The 19,022-nt window shown below is 47.7% G+C and overlaps 13 non-coding genes across 13 annotated transcripts; all 13 read right to left on the bottom strand.

The window, feature by feature from the left end:
- Positions 1-991: 991 nt before the first annotated feature.
- LOC142723268 (U2 spliceosomal RNA) lies at positions 992-1,182 on the bottom strand. Its single transcript, XR_012875483.1, has one exon. It is a non-coding gene; the product is annotated as a U2 spliceosomal RNA (small nuclear RNA).
- A 1,300-nt stretch (positions 1,183-2,482) lies between these two features.
- On the bottom strand, positions 2,483-2,673 carry LOC142723267 (U2 spliceosomal RNA). Its single transcript, XR_012875482.1, has one exon. It is a non-coding gene; the product is annotated as a U2 spliceosomal RNA (small nuclear RNA).
- A 1,292-nt stretch (positions 2,674-3,965) lies between these two features.
- LOC142723266 (U2 spliceosomal RNA) lies at positions 3,966-4,156 on the bottom strand. The gene has a single exon (XR_012875481.1). It is a non-coding gene; the product is annotated as a U2 spliceosomal RNA (small nuclear RNA).
- A 1,292-nt stretch (positions 4,157-5,448) lies between these two features.
- Positions 5,449-5,639, bottom strand: LOC142723265 (U2 spliceosomal RNA). The gene has a single exon (XR_012875480.1). It is a non-coding gene; the product is annotated as a U2 spliceosomal RNA (small nuclear RNA).
- Positions 5,640-6,915: 1,276 nt separating this feature from the next.
- Positions 6,916-7,106, bottom strand: LOC142723262 (U2 spliceosomal RNA). Its single transcript, XR_012875478.1, has one exon. It is a non-coding gene; the product is annotated as a U2 spliceosomal RNA (small nuclear RNA).
- A 1,288-nt stretch (positions 7,107-8,394) lies between these two features.
- On the bottom strand, positions 8,395-8,585 carry LOC142723261 (U2 spliceosomal RNA). Its single transcript, XR_012875477.1, has one exon. It is a non-coding gene; the product is annotated as a U2 spliceosomal RNA (small nuclear RNA).
- Positions 8,586-9,857: 1,272 nt separating this feature from the next.
- LOC142723260 (U2 spliceosomal RNA) lies at positions 9,858-10,048 on the bottom strand. The gene has a single exon (XR_012875476.1). It is a non-coding gene; the product is annotated as a U2 spliceosomal RNA (small nuclear RNA).
- Positions 10,049-11,340: 1,292 nt separating this feature from the next.
- On the bottom strand, positions 11,341-11,531 carry LOC142723259 (U2 spliceosomal RNA). Its single transcript, XR_012875475.1, has one exon. It is a non-coding gene; the product is annotated as a U2 spliceosomal RNA (small nuclear RNA).
- A 1,280-nt stretch (positions 11,532-12,811) lies between these two features.
- Positions 12,812-13,002, bottom strand: LOC142723258 (U2 spliceosomal RNA). Its single transcript, XR_012875474.1, has one exon. It is a non-coding gene; the product is annotated as a U2 spliceosomal RNA (small nuclear RNA).
- A 1,284-nt stretch (positions 13,003-14,286) lies between these two features.
- Positions 14,287-14,477, bottom strand: LOC142723257 (U2 spliceosomal RNA). Its single transcript, XR_012875472.1, has one exon. It is a non-coding gene; the product is annotated as a U2 spliceosomal RNA (small nuclear RNA).
- Positions 14,478-15,765: 1,288 nt separating this feature from the next.
- Positions 15,766-15,956, bottom strand: LOC142723256 (U2 spliceosomal RNA). Its single transcript, XR_012875471.1, has one exon. It is a non-coding gene; the product is annotated as a U2 spliceosomal RNA (small nuclear RNA).
- A 1,284-nt stretch (positions 15,957-17,240) lies between these two features.
- LOC142723127 (U2 spliceosomal RNA) lies at positions 17,241-17,431 on the bottom strand. The gene has a single exon (XR_012875345.1). It is a non-coding gene; the product is annotated as a U2 spliceosomal RNA (small nuclear RNA).
- Positions 17,432-18,731: 1,300 nt separating this feature from the next.
- LOC142723255 (U2 spliceosomal RNA) lies at positions 18,732-18,922 on the bottom strand. The gene has a single exon (XR_012875470.1). It is a non-coding gene; the product is annotated as a U2 spliceosomal RNA (small nuclear RNA).
- Between the last annotated feature and the right edge of the window lie 100 nt (positions 18,923-19,022).

Genomic DNA, 19,022 nt, shown 5'->3' with positions numbered 1-19,022 from the left:
CACCCCTTGTTCCTTCACACCTTGTATCAGCTGTAATCCAGTCCAGTCCAGTGCTGCCTGCTGAGCAGCACTGACCAACACTGCCTGGGCCCAGGCTTTTATCTCTGAGGCCCCATTATGATGTCAGAAAGCTGGCTCTGGAATCCTGAGGGCTCCACTATGACACGTGCAAAGTTCCGTCTGAACTTTATATAAGACGGTGAGGCTCAGTCAGTCACTCAGTGTTGCCTGAGAGGGCAACACTGCAACAGCCGGCCGCCAGGCTGTCTTTTTTTTGCACAGCTAGTTGCCTCCAGGAGGCCACAAGAGGGAGACAAGGGACTGCAAAATGGAAAATAGGCATCCACCAACTTTACAGACAACTTCTCCTTGCTCCTACAACCTCCATCCTTGCACAGTTTGTTATTCTTCTAGGTAACATAGTAACAAATCCAAATTGCTGCTCTCTTTGTAGGCAAGCAAGGCTTTGTTGCAACTGCAATTCTTACTTCTTCTTGAAATGTAGGGACGACAGTACATTCCATCACATCCATCTAGTGTACACAGGTAGGTCCATTGTGGCGGGCAGGCGAGCGGGCGGGCTGCTTTATTGGCTGTTTGCTGTTCCCCTACTCCACTCCACTATTTGACTGTTGTGCTGCATCAATCAATCAATCAATCAATCAATCAATCAATCAATCAATCAATCAATCAATCAATCAGTGGCTGGCTCAGGTGCAGCTCTTTAACTTACCTAAAAGGGAGGGCGGAGAGAAGACAAGGAAGGTGAATGAGGTGTTCCAATGTGAAATGCCGGAAACACAGACGACACACAACAAGAGGTGGCAATCTATTCATTAATTGCATTTAATCAATGAGCTCATTATCACTCATGCATTGTCCAACAGGTGTTGAAATAATGGGATTAAAAGGGGAGATCCCTTCAGAAAGACAGAAACAATAGCAAAGACAAAAAACACTTTTGGAATCTGCTTTTAGTCAACACATAAGGAAAGGGTGCACCGGTCCTGGAAATACTGCAATACCAGGTCAATGCGTGGAGTGGACAGAGCAAGCTCTATTTCCATCTCCCTGTTCTAAAAATCCATTTAATATATGGTCCCCAGATAGGGGACGTATCAGATATTAAACTGATAAGAACAGATACTACACTTGATCTTAGCCAAAAGGCCGAGAAGCGATAACCCGAACGGGCCGCGCGTTGCCCGAGCCTGCCCGATACTGCTGTTCAGCCCTTGCAGCGATTCAGCCTACTTCTAGGCAATTCCATGGGGCCCTGCAGGCTCACACACTCACAGCTACACGGGAGGTGAATAAAGGCCGGAGAGGAAGCCAGACAGGATTTGCTTCTTTTGCTTGCACCACAATGCAGTGCTGAAAGAGGAGGAATCTACATAAAAACGCCTTCCTGGCAACGCCCAAATGCCCTGCTGCCATGCAGATAAACACTGGCAGCGGCAGCAAGTGCATGCCCACAGCCACCCCTTGTTCCTTCACACCTTGTATCAGCTGTAATCCAGTCCAGTCCAGTGCTGCCTGCTGAGCAGCACTGACCAACACTGCCTGGGCCCAGGCTTTTATCTCTGAGGCCCCATTATGATGTCAGAAAGCTGGCTCTGGAATCCTGAGGGCTCCACTATGACACGTGCAAAGTTCCGTCTGAACTTTATATAAGACGGTGAGGCTCAGTCAGTCACTCAGTGTTGCCTGAGAGGGCAACACTGCAACAGCCGGCCGCCAGGCTGTCTTTTTTTTGCACAGCTAGTTGCCTCCAGGAGGCCACAAGAGGGAGACAAGGGACTGCAAAATGGAAAATAGGCATCCACCAACTTTACAGACAACTTCTCCTTGCTCCTACAACCTCCATCCTTGCACAGTTTGTTATTCTTCTAGGTAACATAGTAACAAATCCAAATTGCTGCTCTCTTTGTAGGCAAGCAAGGCTTTGTTGCAACTGCAATTCTTACTTCTTCTTGAAATGTAGGGACGACAGTACATTCCATCACATCCATCTAGTGTACACAGGTAGGTCCATTGTGGCGGGCAGGCGAGCGGGCGGGCTGCTTTATTGGCTGTTTGCTGTTCCCCTACTCCACTCCACTATTTGACTGTTGTGCTGCATCAATCAATCAATCAATCAATCAATCAATCAATCAATCAATCAATCAATCAATCAATCAATCAGTGGCTGGCTCAGGTGCAGCTCTTTAACTTACCTAAAAGGGAGGGCGGAGAGAAGACAAGGAAGGTGAATGAGGTGTTCCAATGTGAAATGCCGGAAACACAGAAACACAGACGACACACAACAAGAGGTGGCAATCTATTCATTAATTGCATTTAATCAATGAGCTCATTATCACTCATGCATTGTCCAACAGGTGTTGAAATAATGGGATTAAAAGGGGAGATCCCTTCAGAAAGACAGAAACAATAGCAAAGACAAAAAACACTTTTGGAATCTGCTTTTAGTCAACACATAAGGAAAGGGTGCACCGGTCCTGGAAATACTGCAATACCAGGTCAATGCGTGGAGTGGACAGAGCAAGCTCTATTTCCATCTCCCTGTTCTAAAAATCCATTTAATATATGGTCCCCAGATAGGGGACGTATCAGATATTAAACTGATAAGAACAGATACTACACTTGATCTTAGCCAAAAGGCCGAGAAGCGATAACCCGAACGGGCCGCGCGTTGCCCGAGCCTGCCCGATACTGCTGTTCAGCCCTTGCAGCGATTCAGCCTACTTCTAGGCAATTCCATGGGGCCCTGCAGGCTCACACACTCACAGCTACACGGGAGGTGAATAAAGGCCGGAGAGGAAGCCAGACAGGATTTGCTTCTTTTGCTTGCACCACAATGCAGTGCTGAAAGAGGAGGAATCTACATAAGAACGCCTTCCTGGCAACGCCCAAATGCCCTGCTGCCATGCAGATAAACACTGGCAGCGGCAGCAAGTGCATGCCCACAGCCACCCCTTGTTCCTTCACACCTTGTATCAGCTGTAATCCAGTCCAGTCCAGTGCTGCCTGCTGAGCAGCACTGACCAACACTGCCTGGGCCCAGGCTTTTATCTCTGAGGCCCCATTATGATGTCAGAAAGCTGGCTCTGGAATCCTGAGGGCTCCACTATGACACGTGCAAAGTTCCGTCTGAACTTTATATAAGACGGTGAGGCTCAGTCAGTCACTCAGTGTTGCCTTAGAGGGCAACACTGCAACAGCCGGCCGCCAGGCTGTCTTTTTTTTGCACAGCTAGTTGCCTCCAGGAGGCCACAAGAGGGAGACAAGGGACTGCAAAATGGAAAATAGGCATCCACCAACTTTACAGACAACTTCTCCTTGCTCCTACAACCTCCATCCTTGCACAGTTTGTTATTCTTCTAGGTAACATAGTAACAAATCCAAATTGCTGCTCTCTTTGTAGGCAAGCAAGGCTTTGTTGCAACTGCAATTCTTACTTCTTCTTGAAATGTAGGGACGACAGTACATTCCATCACATCCATCTAGTGTACACAGGTAGGTCCATTGTGGCGGGCAGGCGAGCGGGCGGGCTGCTTTATTGGCTGTTTGCTGTTCCCCTACTCCACTCCACTATTTGACTGTTGTGCTGCATCAATCAATCAATCAATCAATCAATCAATCAATCAATCAATCAATCAATCAATCAGTGGCTGGCTCAGGTGCAGCTCTTTAACTTACCTAAAAGGGAGGGCGGAGAGAAGACAAGGAAGGTGAATGAGGTGTTCCAATGTGAAATGCCGGAAACACAGAAACACAGACGACACACAACAAGAGGTGGCAATCTATTCATTAATTGCATTTAATCAATGAGCTCATTATCACTCATGCATTGTCCAACAGGTGTTGAAATAATGGGATTAAAAGGGGAGATCCCTTCAGAAAGACAGAAACAATAGCAAAGACAAAAAACACTTTTGGAATCTGCTTTTAGTCAACACATAAGGAAAGGGTGCACCGGTCCTGGAAATACTGCAATACCAGGTCAATGCGTGGAGTGGACAGAGCAAGCTCTATTTCCATCTCCCTGTTCTAAAAATCCATTTAATATATGGTCCCCAGATAGGGGACGTATCAGATATTAAACTGATAAGAACAGATACTACACTTGATCTTAGCCAAAAGGCCGAGAAGCGATAACCCGAACGGGCCGCGCGTTGCCCGAGCCTGCCCGATACTGCTGTTCAGCCCTTGCAGCGATTCAGCCTACTTCTAGGCAATTCCATGGGGCCCTGCAGGCTCACACACTCACAGCTACACGGGAGGTGAATAAAGGCCGGAGAGGAAGCCAGACAGGATTTGCTTCTTTTGCTTGCACCACAATGCAGTGCTGAAAGAGGAGGAATCTACATAAAAACGCCTTCCTGGCAACGCCCAAATGCCCTGCTGCCATGCAGATAAACACTGGCAGCGGCAGCAAGTGCATGCCCACAGCCACCCCTTGTTCCTTCACACCTTGTATCAGCTGTAATCCAGTCCAGTCCAGTGCTGCCTGCTGAGCAGCACTGACCAACACTGCCTGGGCCCAGGCTTTTATCTCTGAGGCCCCATTATGATGTCAGAAAGCTGGCTCTGGAATCCTGAGGGCTCCACTATGACACGTGCAAAGTTCCGTCTGAACTTTATATAAGACGGTGAGGCTCAGTCAGTCACTCAGTGTTGCCTTAGAGGGCAACACTGCAACAGCCGGCCGCCAGGCTGTCTTTTTTTTGCACAGCTAGTTGCCTCCAGGAGGCCACAAGAGGGAGACAAGGGACTGCAAAATGGAAAATAGGCATCCACCAACTTTACAGACAACTTCTCCTTGCTCCTACAACCTCCATCCTTGCACAGTTTGTTATTCTTCTAGGTAACATAGTAACAAATCCAAATTGCTGCTCTCTTTGTAGGCAAGCAAGGCTTTGTTGCAACTGCAATTCTTACTTCTTCTTGAAATGTAGGGACGACAGTACATTCCATCACATCCATCTAGTGTACACAGGTAGGTCCATTGTGGCGGGCAGGCGAGCGGGCGGGCTGCTTTATTGGCTGTTTGCTGTTCCCCTACTCCACTCCACTATTTGACTGTTGTGCTGCATCAATCAATCAATCAATCAATCAATCAATCAATCAATCAATCAATCAATCAATCAGTGGCTGGCTCAGGTGCAGCTCTTTAACTTACCTAAAAGGGAGGGCGGAGAGAAGACAAGGAAGGTGAATGAGGTGTTCCAATGTGAAATGCCGGAAACACAGAAACACAGACGACACACAACAAGAGGTGGCAATCTATTCATTAATTGCATTTAATCAATGAGCTCATTATCACTCATGCATTGTCCAACAGGTGTTGAAATAATGGGATTAAAAGGGGAGATCCCTTCAGAAAGACAGAAACAATAGCAAAGACAAAAAACACTTTTGGAATCTGCTTTTAGTCAACACATAAGGAAAGGGTGCACCGGTCCTGGAAATACTGCAATACCAGGTCAATGCGTGGAGTGGACAGAGCAAGCTCTATTTCCATCTCCCTGTTCTAAAAATCCATTTAATATATGGTCCCCAGATAGGGGACGTATCAGATATTAAACTGATAAGAACAGATACTACACTTGATCTTAGCCAAAAGGCCGAGAAGCGATAACCCGAACGGGCCGCGCGTTGCCCGAGCCTGCCCGATACTGCTGTTCAGCCCTTGCAGCGATTCAGCCTACTTCTAGGCAATTCCATGGGGCCCTGCAGGCTCACACACTCACAGCTACACGGGAGGTGAATAAAGGCCGGAGAGGAAGCCAGACAGGATTTGCTTCTTTTGCTTGCACCACAATGCAGTGCTGAAAGAGGAGGAATCTACATAAAAACGCCTTCCTGGCAACGCCCAAATGCCCTGCTGCCATGCAGATAAACACTGGCAGCGGCAGCAAGTGCATGCCCACAGCCACCCCTTGTTCCTTCACACCTTGTATCAGCTGTAATCCAGTCCAGTCCAGTGCTGCCTGCTGAGCAGCACTGACCAACACTGCCTGGGCCCAGGCTTTTATCTCTGAGGCCCCATTATGATGTCAGAAAGCTGGCTCTGGAATCCTGAGGGCTCCACTATGACACGTGCAAAGTTCCGTCTGAACTTTATATAAGACGGTGAGGCTCAGTCAGTCACTCAGTGTTGCCTGAGAGGGCAACACTGCAACAGCCGGCCGCCAGGCTGTCTTTTTTTTGCACAGCTAGTTGCCTCCAGGAGGCCACAAGAGGGAGACAAGGGACTGCAAAATGGAAAATAGGCATCCACCAACTTTACAGACAACTTCTCCTTGCTCCTACAACCTCCATCCTTGCACAGTTTGTTATTCTTCTAGGTAACATAGTAACAAATCCAAATTGCTGCTCTCTTTGTAGGCAAGCAAGGCTTTGTTGCAACTGCAATTCTTACTTCTTCTTGAAATGTAGGGACGACAGTACATTCCATCACATCCATCTAGTGTACACAGGTAGGTCCATTGTGGCGGGCAGGCGAGCGGGCGGGCTGCTTTATTGGCTGTTTGCTGTTCCCCTACTCCACTCCACTATTTGACTGTTGTGCTGCATCAATCAATCAATCAATCAATCAATCAATCAATCAATCAGTGGCTGGCTCAGGTGCAGCTCTTTAACTTACCTAAAAGGGAGGGCGGAGAGAAGACAAGGAAGGTGAATGAGGTGTTCCAATGTGAAATGCCGGAAACACAGAAACACAGACGACACACAACAAGAGGTGGCAATCTATTCATTAATTGCATTTAATCAATGAGCTCATTATCACTCATGCATTGTCCAACAGGTGTTGAAATAATGGGATTAAAAGGGGAGATCCCTTCAGAAAGACAGAAACAATAGCAAAGACAAAAAACACTTTTGGAATCTGCTTTTAGTCAACACATAAGGAAAGGGTGCACCGGTCCTGGAAATACTGCAATACCAGGTCAATGCGTGGAGTGGACAGAGCAAGCTCTATTTCCATCTCCCTGTTCTAAAAATCCATTTAATATATGGTCCCCAGATAGGGGACGTATCAGATATTAAACTGATAAGAACAGATACTACACTTGATCTTAGCCAAAAGGCCGAGAAGCGATAACCCGAACGGGCCGCGCGTTGCCCGAGCCTGCCCGATACTGCTGTTCAGCCCTTGCAGCGATTCAGCCTACTTCTAGGCAATTCCATGGGGCCCTGCAGGCTCACACACTCACAGCTACACGGGAGGTGAATAAAGGCCGGAGAGGAAGCCAGACAGGATTTGCTTCTTTTGCTTGCACCACAATGCAGTGCTGAAAGAGGAGGAATCTACATAAAAACGCCTTCCTGGCAACGCCCAAATGCCCTGCTGCCATGCAGATAAACACTGGCAGCGGCAGCAAGTGCATGCCCACAGCCACCCCTTGTTCCTTCACACCTTGTATCAGCTGTAATCCAGTCCAGTCCAGTGCTGCCTGCTGAGCAGCACTGACCAACACTGCCTGGGCCCAGGCTTTTATCTCTGAGGCCCCATTATGATGTCAGAAAGCTGGCTCTGGAATCCTGAGGGCTCCACTATGACACGTGCAAAGTTCCGTCTGAACTTTATATAAGACGGTGAGGCTCAGTCAGTCACTCAGTGTTGCCTGAGAGGGCAACACTGCAACAGCCGGCCGCCAGGCTGTCTTTTTTTTGCACAGCTAGTTGCCTCCAGGAGGCCACAAGAGGGAGACAAGGGACTGCAAAATGGAAAATAGGCATCCACCAACTTTACAGACAACTTCTCCTTGCTCCTACAACCTCCATCCTTGCACAGTTTGTTATTCTTCTAGGTAACATAGTAACAAATCCAAATTGCTGCTCTCTTTGTAGGCAAGCAAGGCTTTGTTGCAACTGCAATTCTTACTTCTTCTTGAAATGTAGGGACGACAGTACATTCCATCACATCCATCTAGTGTACACAGGTAGGTCCATTGTGGCGGGCAGGCGAGCGGGCGGGCTGCTTTATTGGCTGTTTGCTGTTCCCCTACTCCACTCCACTATTTGACTGTTGTGCTGCATCAATCAATCAATCAATCAATCAATCAATCAATCAATCAATCAATCAATCAGTGGCTGGCTCAGGTGCAGCTCTTTAACTTACCTAAAAGGGAGGGCGGAGAGAAGACAAGGAAGGTGAATGAGGTGTTCCAATGTGAAATGCCGGAAACACAGAAACACAGACGACACACAACAAGAGGTGGCAATCTATTCATTAATTGCATTTAATCAATGAGCTCATTATCACTCATGCATTGTCCAACAGGTGTTGAAATAATGGGATTAAAAGGGGAGATCCCTTCAGAAAGACAGAAACAATAGCAAAGACAAAAAACACTTTTGGAATCTGCTTTTAGTCAACACATAAGGAAAGGGTGCACCGGTCCTGGAAATACTGCAATACCAGGTCAATGCGTGGAGTGGACAGAGCAAGCTCTATTTCCATCTCCCTGTTCTAAAAATCCATTTAATATATGGTCCCCAGATAGGGGACGTATCAGATATTAAACTGATAAGAACAGATACTACACTTGATCTTAGCCAAAAGGCCGAGAAGCGATAACCCGAACGGGCCGCGCGTTGCCCGAGCCTGCCCGATACTGCTGTTCAGCCCTTGCAGCGATTCAGCCTACTTCTAGGCAATTCCATGGGGCCCTGCAGGCTCACACACTCACAGCTACACGGGAGGTGAATAAAGGCCGGAGAGGAAGCCAGACAGGATTTGCTTCTTTTGCTTGCACCACAATGCAGTGCTGAAAGAGGAGGAATCTACATAAAAACGCCTTCCTGGCAACGCCCAAATGCCCTGCTGCCATGCAGATAAACACTGGCAGCGGCAGCAAGTGCATGCCCACAGCCACCCCTTGTTCCTTCACACCTTGTATCAGCTGTAATCCAGTCCAGTCCAGTGCTGCCTGCTGAGCAGCACTGACCAACACTGCCTGGGCCCAGGCTTTTATCTCTGAGGCCCCATTATGATGTCAGAAAGCTGGCTCTGGAATCCTGAGGGCTCCACTATGACACGTGCAAAGTTCCGTCTGAACTTTATATAAGACGGTGAGGCTCAGTCAGTCACTCAGTGTTGCCTGAGAGGGCAACACTGCAACAGCCGGCCGCCAGGCTGTCTTTTTTTTGCACAGCTAGTTGCCTCCAGGAGGCCACAAGAGGGAGACAAGGGACTGCAAAATGGAAAATAGGCATCCACCAACTTTACAGACAACTTCTCCTTGCTCCTACAACCTCCATCCTTGCACAGTTTGTTATTCTTCTAGGTAACATAGTAACAAATCCAAATTGCTGCTCTCTTTGTAGGCAAGCAAGGCTTTGTTGCAACTGCAATTCTTACTTCTTCTTGAAATGTAGGGACGACAGTACATTCCATCACATCCATCTAGTGTACACAGGTAGGTCCATTGTGGCGGGCAGGCGAGCGGGCGGGCTGCTTTATTGGCTGTTTGCTGTTCCCCTACTCCACTCCACTATTTGACTGTTGTGCTGCATCAATCAATCAATCAATCAATCAATCAATCAATCAGTGGCTGGCTCAGGTGCAGCTCTTTAACTTACCTAAAAGGGAGGGCGGAGAGAAGACAAGGAAGGTGAATGAGGTGTTCCAATGTGAAATGCCGGAAACACAGAAACACAGACGACACACAACAAGAGGTGGCAATCTATTCATTAATTGCATTTAATCAATGAGCTCATTATCACTCATGCATTGTCCAACAGGTGTTGAAATAATGGGATTAAAAGGGGAGATCCCTTCAGAAAGACAGAAACAATAGCAAAGACAAAAAACACTTTTGGAATCTGCTTTTAGTCAACACATAAGGAAAGGGTGCACCGGTCCTGGAAATACTGCAATACCAGGTCAATGCGTGGAGTGGACAGAGCAAGCTCTATTTCCATCTCCCTGTTCTAAAAATCCATTTAATATATGGTCCCCAGATAGGGGACGTATCAGATATTAAACTGATAAGAACAGATACTACACTTGATCTTAGCCAAAAGGCCGAGAAGCGATAACCCGAACGGGCCGCGCGTTGCCCGAGCCTGCCCGATACTGCTGTTCAGCCCTTGCAGCGATTCAGCCTACTTCTAGGCAATTCCATGGGGCCCTGCAGGCTCACACACTCACAGCTACACGGGAGGTGAATAAAGGCCGGAGAGGAAGCCAGACAGGATTTGCTTCTTTTGCTTGCACCACAATGCAGTGCTGAAAGAGGAGGAATCTACATAAAAACGCCTTCCTGGCAACGCCCAAATGCCCTGCTGCCATGCAGATAAACACTGGCAGCGGCAGCAAGTGCATGCCCACAGCCACCCCTTGTTCCTTCACACCTTGTATCAGCTGTAATCCAGTCCAGTCCAGTGCTGCCTGCTGAGCAGCACTGACCAACACTGCCTGGGCCCAGGCTTTTATCTCTGAGGCCCCATTATGATGTCAGAAAGCTGGCTCTGGAATCCTGAGGGCTCCACTATGACACGTGCAAAGTTCCGTCTGAACTTTATATAAGACGGTGAGGCTCAGTCAGTCACTCAGTGTTGCCTGAGAGGGCAACACTGCAACAGCCGGCCGCCAGGCTGTCTTTTTTTTGCACAGCTAGTTGCCTCCAGGAGGCCACAAGAGGGAGACAAGGGACTGCAAAATGGAAAATAGGCATCCACCAACTTTACAGACAACTTCTCCTTGCTCCTACAACCTCCATCCTTGCACAGTTTGTTATTCTTCTAGGTAACATAGTAACAAATCCAAATTGCTGCTCTCTTTGTAGGCAAGCAAGGCTTTGTTGCAACTGCAATTCTTACTTCTTCTTGAAATGTAGGGACGACAGTACATTCCATCACATCCATCTAGTGTACACAGGTAGGTCCATTGTGGCGGGCAGGCGAGCGGGCGGGCTGCTTTATTGGCTGTTTGCTGTTCCCCTACTCCACTCCACTATTTGACTGTTGTGCTGCATCAATCAATCAATCAATCAATCAATCAATCAATCAATCAATCAATCAATCAATCAGTGGCTGGCTCAGGTGCAGCTCTTTAACTTACCTAAAAGGGAGGGCGGAGAGAAGACAAGGAAGGTGAATGAGGTGTTCCAATGTGAAATGCCGGAAACACAGAAACACAGACGACACACAACAAGAGGTGGCAATCTATTCATTAATTGCATTTAATCAATGAGCTCATTATCACTCATGCATTGTCCAACAGGTGTTGAAATAATGGGATTAAAAGGGGAGATCCCTTCAGAAAGACAGAAACAATAGCAAAGACAAAAAACACTTTTGGAATCTGCTTTTAGTCAACACATAAGGAAAGGGTGCACCGGTCCTGGAAATACTGCAATACCAGGTCAATGCGTGGAGTGGACAGAGCAAGCTCTATTTCCATCTCCCTGTTCTAAAAATCCATTTAATATATGGTCCCCAGATAGGGGACGTATCAGATATTAAACTGATAAGAACAGATACTACACTTGATCTTAGCCAAAAGGCCGAGAAGCGATAACCCGAACGGGCCGCGCGTTGCCCGAGCCTGCCCGATACTGCTGTTCAGCCCTTGCAGCGATTCAGCCTACTTCTAGGCAATTCCATGGGGCCCTGCAGGCTCACACACTCACAGCTACACGGGAGGTGAATAAAGGCCGGAGAGGAAGCCAGACAGGATTTGCTTCTTTTGCTTGCACCACAATGCAGTGCTGAAAGAGGAGGAATCTACATAAAAACGCCTTCCTGGCAACGCCCAAATGCCCTGCTGCCATGCAGATAAACACTGGCAGCGGCAGCAAGTGCATGCCCACAGCCACCCCTTGTTCCTTCACACCTTGTATCAGCTGTAATCCAGTCCAGTCCAGTGCTGCCTGCTGAGCAGCACTGACCAACACTGCCTGGGCCCAGGCTTTTATCTCAGAGGCCCCATTATGATGTCAGAAAGCTGGCTCTGGAATCCTGAGGGCTCCACTATGACACGTGCAAAGTTCCGTCTGAACTTTATATAAGACGGTGAGGCTCAGTCAGTCACTCAGTGTTGCCTGAGAGGGCAACACTGCAACAGCCGGCCGCCAGGCTGTCTTTTTTTTGCACAGCTAGTTGCCTCCAGGAGGCCACAAGAGGGAGACAAGGGACTGCAAAATGGAAAATAGGCATCCACCAACTTTACAGACAACTTCTCCTTGCTCCTACAACCTCCATCCTTGCACAGTTTGTTATTCTTCTAGGTAACATAGTAACAAATCCAAATTGCTGCTCTCTTTGTAGGCAAGCAAGGCTTTGTTGCAACTGCAATTCTTACTTCTTCTTGAAATGTAGGGACGACAGTACATTCCATCACATCCATCTAGTGTACACAGGTAGGTCCATTGTGGCGGGCAGGCGAGCGGGCGGGCTGCTTTATTGGCTGTTTGCTGTTCCCCTACTCCACTCCACTATTTGACTGTTGTGCTGCATCAATCAATCAATCAATCAATCAATCAATCAATCAATCAATCAATCAATCAGTGGCTGGCTCAGGTGCAGCTCTTTAACTTACCTAAAAGGGAGGGCGGAGAGAAGACAAGGAAGGTGAATGAGGTGTTCCAATGTGAAATGCCGGAAACACAGAAACACAGACGACACACAACAAGAGGTGGCAATTAATTGCATTTAATCAATGAGCTCATTATCACTCATGCATTGTCCAACAGGTGTTGAAATAATGGGATTAAAAGGGGAGATCCCTTCAGAAAGACAGAAACAATAGCAAAGACAAAAAACACTTTTGGAATCTGCTTTTAGTCAACACATAAGGAAAGGGTGCACCGGTCCTGGAAATACTGCAATACCAGGTCAATGCGTGGAGTGGACAGAGCAAGCTCTATTTCCATCTCCCTGTTCTAAAAATCCATTTAATATATGGTCCCCAGATAGGGGACGTATCAGATATTAAACTGATAAGAACAGATACTACACTTGATCTTAGCCAAAAGGCCGAGAAGCGATAACCCGAACGGGCCGCGCGTTGCCCGAGCCTGCCCGATACTGCTGTTCAGCCCTTGCAGCGATTCAGCCTACTTCTAGGCAATTCCATGGGGCCCTGCAGGCTCACACACTCACAGCTACACGGGAGGTGAATAAAGGCCGGAGAGGAAGCCAGACAGGATTTGCTTCTTTTGCTTGCACCACAATGCAGTGCTGAAAGAGGAGGAATCTACATAAAAACGCCTTCCTGGCAACGCCCAAATGCCCTGCTGCCATGCAGATAAACACTGGCAGCGGCAGCAAGTGCATGCCCACAGCCACCCCTTGTTCCTTCACACCTTGTATCAGCTGTAATCCAGTCCAGTCCAGTGCTGCCTGCTGAGCAGCACTGACCAACACTGCCTGGGCCCAGGCTTTTATCTCTGAGGCCCCATTATGATGTCAGAAAGCTGGCTCTGGAATCCTGAGGGCTCCACTATGACACGTGCAAAGTTCCGTCTGAACTTTATATAAGACGGTGAGGCTCAGTCAGTCACTCAGTGTTGCCTGAGAGGGCAACACTGCAACAGCCGGCCGCCAGGCTGTCTTTTTTTTGCACAGCTAGTTGCCTCCAGGAGGCCACAAGAGGGAGACAAGGGACTGCAAAATGGAAAATAGGCATCCACCAACTTTACAGACAACTTCTCCTTGCTCCTACAACCTCCATCCTTGCACAGTTTGTTATTCTTCTAGGTAACATAGTAACAAATCCAAATTGCTGCTCTCTTTGTAGGCAAGCAAGGCTTTGTTGCAACTGCAATTCTTACTTCTTCTTGAAATGTAGGGACGACAGTACATTCCATCACATCCATCTAGTGTACACAGGTAGGTCCATTGTGGCGGGCAGGCGAGCGGGCGGGCTGCTTTATTGGCTGTTTGCTGTTCCCCTACTCCACTCCACTATTTGACTGTTGTGCTGCATCAATCAATCAATCAATCAATCAATCAATCAATCAATCAATCAATCAGTGGCTGGCTCAGGTGCAGCTCTTTAACTTACCTAAAAGGGAGGGCGGAGAGAAGACAAGGAAGGTGAATGAGGTGTTCCAATGTGAAATGCCGGAAACACAGAAACACAGACGACACACAACAAGAGGTGGCAATCTATTCATTAATTGCATTTAATCAATGAGCTCATTATCACTCATGCATTGTCCAACAGGTGTTGAAATAATGAGATTAAAAGGGGAGATCCCTTCAGAAAGACAGAAACAATAGCAAAGACAAAAAACACTTTTGGAATCTGCTTTTAGTCAACACATAAGGAAAGGGTGCACCGGTCCTGGAAATACTGCAATACCAGGTCAATGCGTGGAGTGGACAGAGCAAGCTCTATTTCCATCTCCCTGTTCTAAAAATCCATTTAATATATGGTCCCCAGATAGGGGACGTATCAGATATTAAACTGATAAGAACAGATACTACACTTGATCTTAGCCAAAAGGCCGAGAAGCGATAACCCGAACGGGCCGCACGTTGCCCGAGCCTGCCCGATACTGCTGTTCAGCCCTTGCAGCGATTCAGCCTACTTCTAGGCAATTCCATGGGGCCCTGCAGGCTCACACACTCACAGCTACACGGGAGGTGAATAAAGGCCGGAGAGGAAGCCAGACAGGATTTGCTTCTTTTGCTTGCACCACAATGCAGTGCTGAAAGAGGAGGAATCTACATAAAAACGCCTTCCTGGCAACGCCCAAATGCCCTGCTGCCATGCAGATAAACACTGGCAGCGGCAGCAAGTGCATGCCCACAGCCACCCCTTGTTCCTTCACACCTTGTATCAGCTGTAATCCAGTCCAGTCCAGTGCTGCCTGCTGAGCAGCACTGACCAACACTGCCTGGGCCCAGGCTTTTATCTCTGAGGCCCCATTATGATGTCAGAAAGCTGGCTCTGGAATCCTGAGGGCTCCACTATGACACGTGCAAAGTTCCGTCTGAACTTTATATAAGACGGTGAGGCTCAGTCAGTCACTCAGTGTTGCCTGAGAGGGCAACACTGCAACAGCCGGCCGCCAGGCTGTCTTTTTTTTGCACAGCTAGTTGCCTCCAGGAGGCCACAAGAGGGAGACAAGGGACTGCAAAATGGAAAATAGGCATCCACCAACTTTACAGACAACTTCTCCTTGCTCCTACAACCTCCATCCTTGCACAGTTTGTTATTCTTCTAGGTAACATAGTAACAAATCCAAATTGCTGCTCTCTTTGTAGGCAAGCAAGGCTTTGTTGCAACTGCAATTCTTACTTCTTCTTGAAATGTAGGGACGACAGTACATTCCATCACATCCATCTAGTGTACACAGGTAGGTCCATTGTGGCGGGCAGGCGAGCGGGCGGGCTGCTTTATTGGCTGTTTGCTGTTCCCCTACTCCACTCCACTATTTGACTGTTGTGCTGCATCAATCAATCAATCAATCAATCAATCAATCAATCAATCAATCAATCAATCAGTGGCTGGCTCAGGTGCAGCTCTTTAACTTACCTAAAAGGGAGGGCGGAGAGAAGACAAGGAAGGTGAATGAGGTGTTCCAATGTGAAATGCCGGAAACACAGAAACACAGACGACACACAACAAGAGGTGGCAATCTATTCATTAATTGCATTTAATCAATGAGCTCATTATCACTCATGCATTGTCCAACAGGTGTTGAAATAATGGGATTAAAAGGGGAGATCCCTTCAGAAAGACAGAAACAATAGCAAAGACAAAAAACACTTTTGGAATCTGCTTTTAGTCAACACATAAGGAAAGGGTGCACCGGTCCTGGAAATACTGCAATACCAGGTCAATGCGTGGAGTGGACAGAGCAAGCTCTATTTCCATCTCCCTGTTCTAAAAATCCATTTAATATATGGTCCCCAGATAGGGGACGTATCAGATATTAAACTGATAAGAACAGATACTACACTTGATCTTAGCCAAAAGGCCGAGAAGCGATAACCCGAACGGGCCGCGCGTTGCCCGAGCCTGCCCGATACTGCTGTTCAGCCCTTGCAGCGATTCAGCCTACTTCTAGGCAATTCCATGGGGCCCTGCAGGCTCACACACTCACAGCTACACGGGAGGTGAATAAAGGCCGGAGAGGAAGCCAGACAGGATTTGCTTCTTTTGCTTGCACCACAATGCAGTGCTGAAAGAGGAGGAATCTACATAAAAACGCCTTCCTGGCAACGCCCAAATGCCCTGCTGCCATGCAGATAAACACTGGCAGCGGCAGCAAGTGCATGCCCACAGCCACCCCTTGTTCCTTCACACCTTGTATCAGCTGTAATCCAGTCCAGTCCAGTGCTGCCTGCTGAGCAGCACTGACCAACACTGCCTGGGCCCAGGCTTTTATCTCTGAGGCCCCATTATGATGTCAGAAAGCTGGCTCTGGAATCCTGAGGGCTCCACTATGACACGTGCAAAGTTCCGTCTGAACTTTATATAAGACGGTGAGGCTCAGTCAGTCACTCAGTGTTGCCTGAGAGGGCAACACTGCAACAGCCGGCCGCCAGGCTGTCTTTTTTTTGCACAGCTAGTTGCCTCCAGGAGGCCACAAGAGGGAGACAAGGGACTGCAAAATGGAAAATAGGCATCCACCAACTTTACAGACAACTTCTCCTTGCTCCTACAACCTCCATCCTTGCACAGTTTGTTATTCTTCTAGGTAACATAGTAACAAATCCAAATTGCTGCTCTCTTTGTAGGCAAGCAAGGCTTTGTTGCAACTGCAATTCTTACTTCTTCTTGAAATGTAGGGACGACAGTACATTCCATCACATCCATCTAGTGTACACAGGTAGGTCCATTGTGGCGGGCAGGCGAGCGGGCGGGCTGCTTTATTGGCTGTTTGCTGTTCCCCTACTCCACTCCACTATTTGACTGTTGTGCTGCATCAATCAATCAATCAATCAATCAATCAATCAATCAATCAATCAATCAGTGGCTGGCTCAGGTGCAGCTCTTTAACTTACCTAAAAGGGAGGGCGGAGAGAAGACAAGGAAGGTGAATGAGGTGTTCCAATGTGAAATGCCGGAAACACAGAAACACAGACGACACACAACAAGAGGTGGCAATCTATTCATTAATTGCATTTAATCAATGAGCTCATTATCACTCATGCATTGTCCAACAGGTGTTGAAATAATGGGATTAAAAGGGGAGATCCCTTCAGAAAGACAGAAACAATAGCAAAGACAAAAAACACTTTTGGAATCTGCTTTTAGTCAACACATAAGGAAAGGGTGCACCGGTCCTGGAAATACTGCAATACCAGGTCAATGCGTGGAGTGGACAGAGCAAGCTCTATTTCCATCTCCCTGTTCTAAAAATACATTTAATATATGGTCCCCAGATAGGGGACGTATCAGATATTAAACTGATAAGAACAGATACTACACTTGATCTTAGCCAAAAGGCCGAGAAGCGATAACCCGAACGGGCCGCGCGTTGCCCGAGCCTGCCCGATACTGCTGTTCAGCCCTTGCAGCGATTCAGCCTACTTCTAGGCAATTCCATGGGGCCCTGCAGGCTCACACACTCACAGCTACACGGGAGGTGAATAAAGGCCGGAGAGGAAGCCAGACAGGATTTGCTTCTTTTGCTTGCACCACAATGCAGTGCTGAAAGAGGAGGAATCTACATAAAAACGCCTTCCTGGCAACGCCCAAATGCCCTGCTGCCATGCAGATAAACACTGGCAGCGGCAGCAAGTGCATGCCCACAGCCACCCCTTGTTCCTTCACACCTTGTATCAGCTGTAATCCAGTCCAGTCCAGTGCTGCCTGCTGAGCAGCACTGACCAACACTGCCTGGGCCCAGGCTTTTATCTCTGAGGCCCCATTATGATGTCAGAAAGCTGGCTCTGGAATCCTGAGGGCTCCACTATGACACGTGCAAAGTTCCGTCTGAACTTTATATAAGACGGTGAGGCTCAGTCAGTCACTCAGTGTTGCCTGAGAGGGCAACACTGCAACAGCCGGCCGCCAGGCTGTCTTTTTTTTGCACAGCTAGTTGCCTCCAGGAGGCCACAAGAGGGAGACAAGGGACTGCAAAATGGAAAATAGGCATCCACCAACTTTACAGACAACTTCTCCTTGCTCCTACAACCTCCATCCTTGCACAGTTTGTTATTCTTCTAGGTAACATAGTAACAAATCCAAATTGCTGCTCTCTTTGTAGGCAAGCAAGGCTTTGTTGCAACTGCAATTCTTACTTCTTCTTGAAATGTAGGGACGACAGTACATTCCATCACATCCATCTAGTGTACACAGGTAGGTCCATTGTGGCGGGCAGGCGAGCGGGCGGGCTGCTTTATTGGCTGTTTGCTGTTCCCCTACTCCACTCCACTATTTGACTGTTGTGCTGCATCAATCAATCAATCAATCAATCAATCAATCAATCAATCAATCAATCAATCAATCAATCAATCAGTGGCTGGCTCAGGTGCAGCTCTTTAACTTACCTAAAAGGGAGGGCAGAGAGAAGACAAGGAAGGTGAATGAGGTGTTCCAATGTGAAATGCCGGAAACACAGAAACACAGACGACACACAACAAGAGGTGGCAATCTATTCATTAATTGCATTTAATCAATGAGCTCATTATCACTCATGCATTGTCCAACAGGTGTTGAAATAATGGGATTAAAAGGGGAGATCCCTTCAGAAAGACAGAAACAATAGCAAAGACAAAAAACACTTTTGGAATCTGCTTTTAGTCAACACATAAGGAAAGGGTGCACCGGTCCTGGAAATACTGCAATACCAGGTCAATGCGTGGAGTGGACAGAGCAAGCTCTATTTCCATCTCCCTGTTCTAAAAATCCATTTAATATATGGTCCCCAGATAGGGGACGTATCAGATATTAAACTGATAAGAACAGATACTACACTTGATCTTAGCCAAAAGGCCGAGAAGCGATAACCCGAACGGGCCGCGCGTTGCCCGAGCCTGCCCGATACTGCTGTTCAGCCCTTGCAGCGATTCAGCCTACTTCTAGGCAATTCCATGGGGCCCTGCAG

The sequence above is a fragment of the Rhinoderma darwinii genome, unplaced genomic scaffold, assembly GCF_050947455.1.
Source record: "Rhinoderma darwinii isolate aRhiDar2 unplaced genomic scaffold, aRhiDar2.hap1 Scaffold_548, whole genome shotgun sequence".
Lineage (NCBI taxonomy): Eukaryota > Metazoa > Chordata > Amphibia > Anura > Rhinodermatidae > Rhinoderma > Rhinoderma darwinii.
This window is presented reverse-complemented; position numbering and strand designations above follow the sequence as displayed.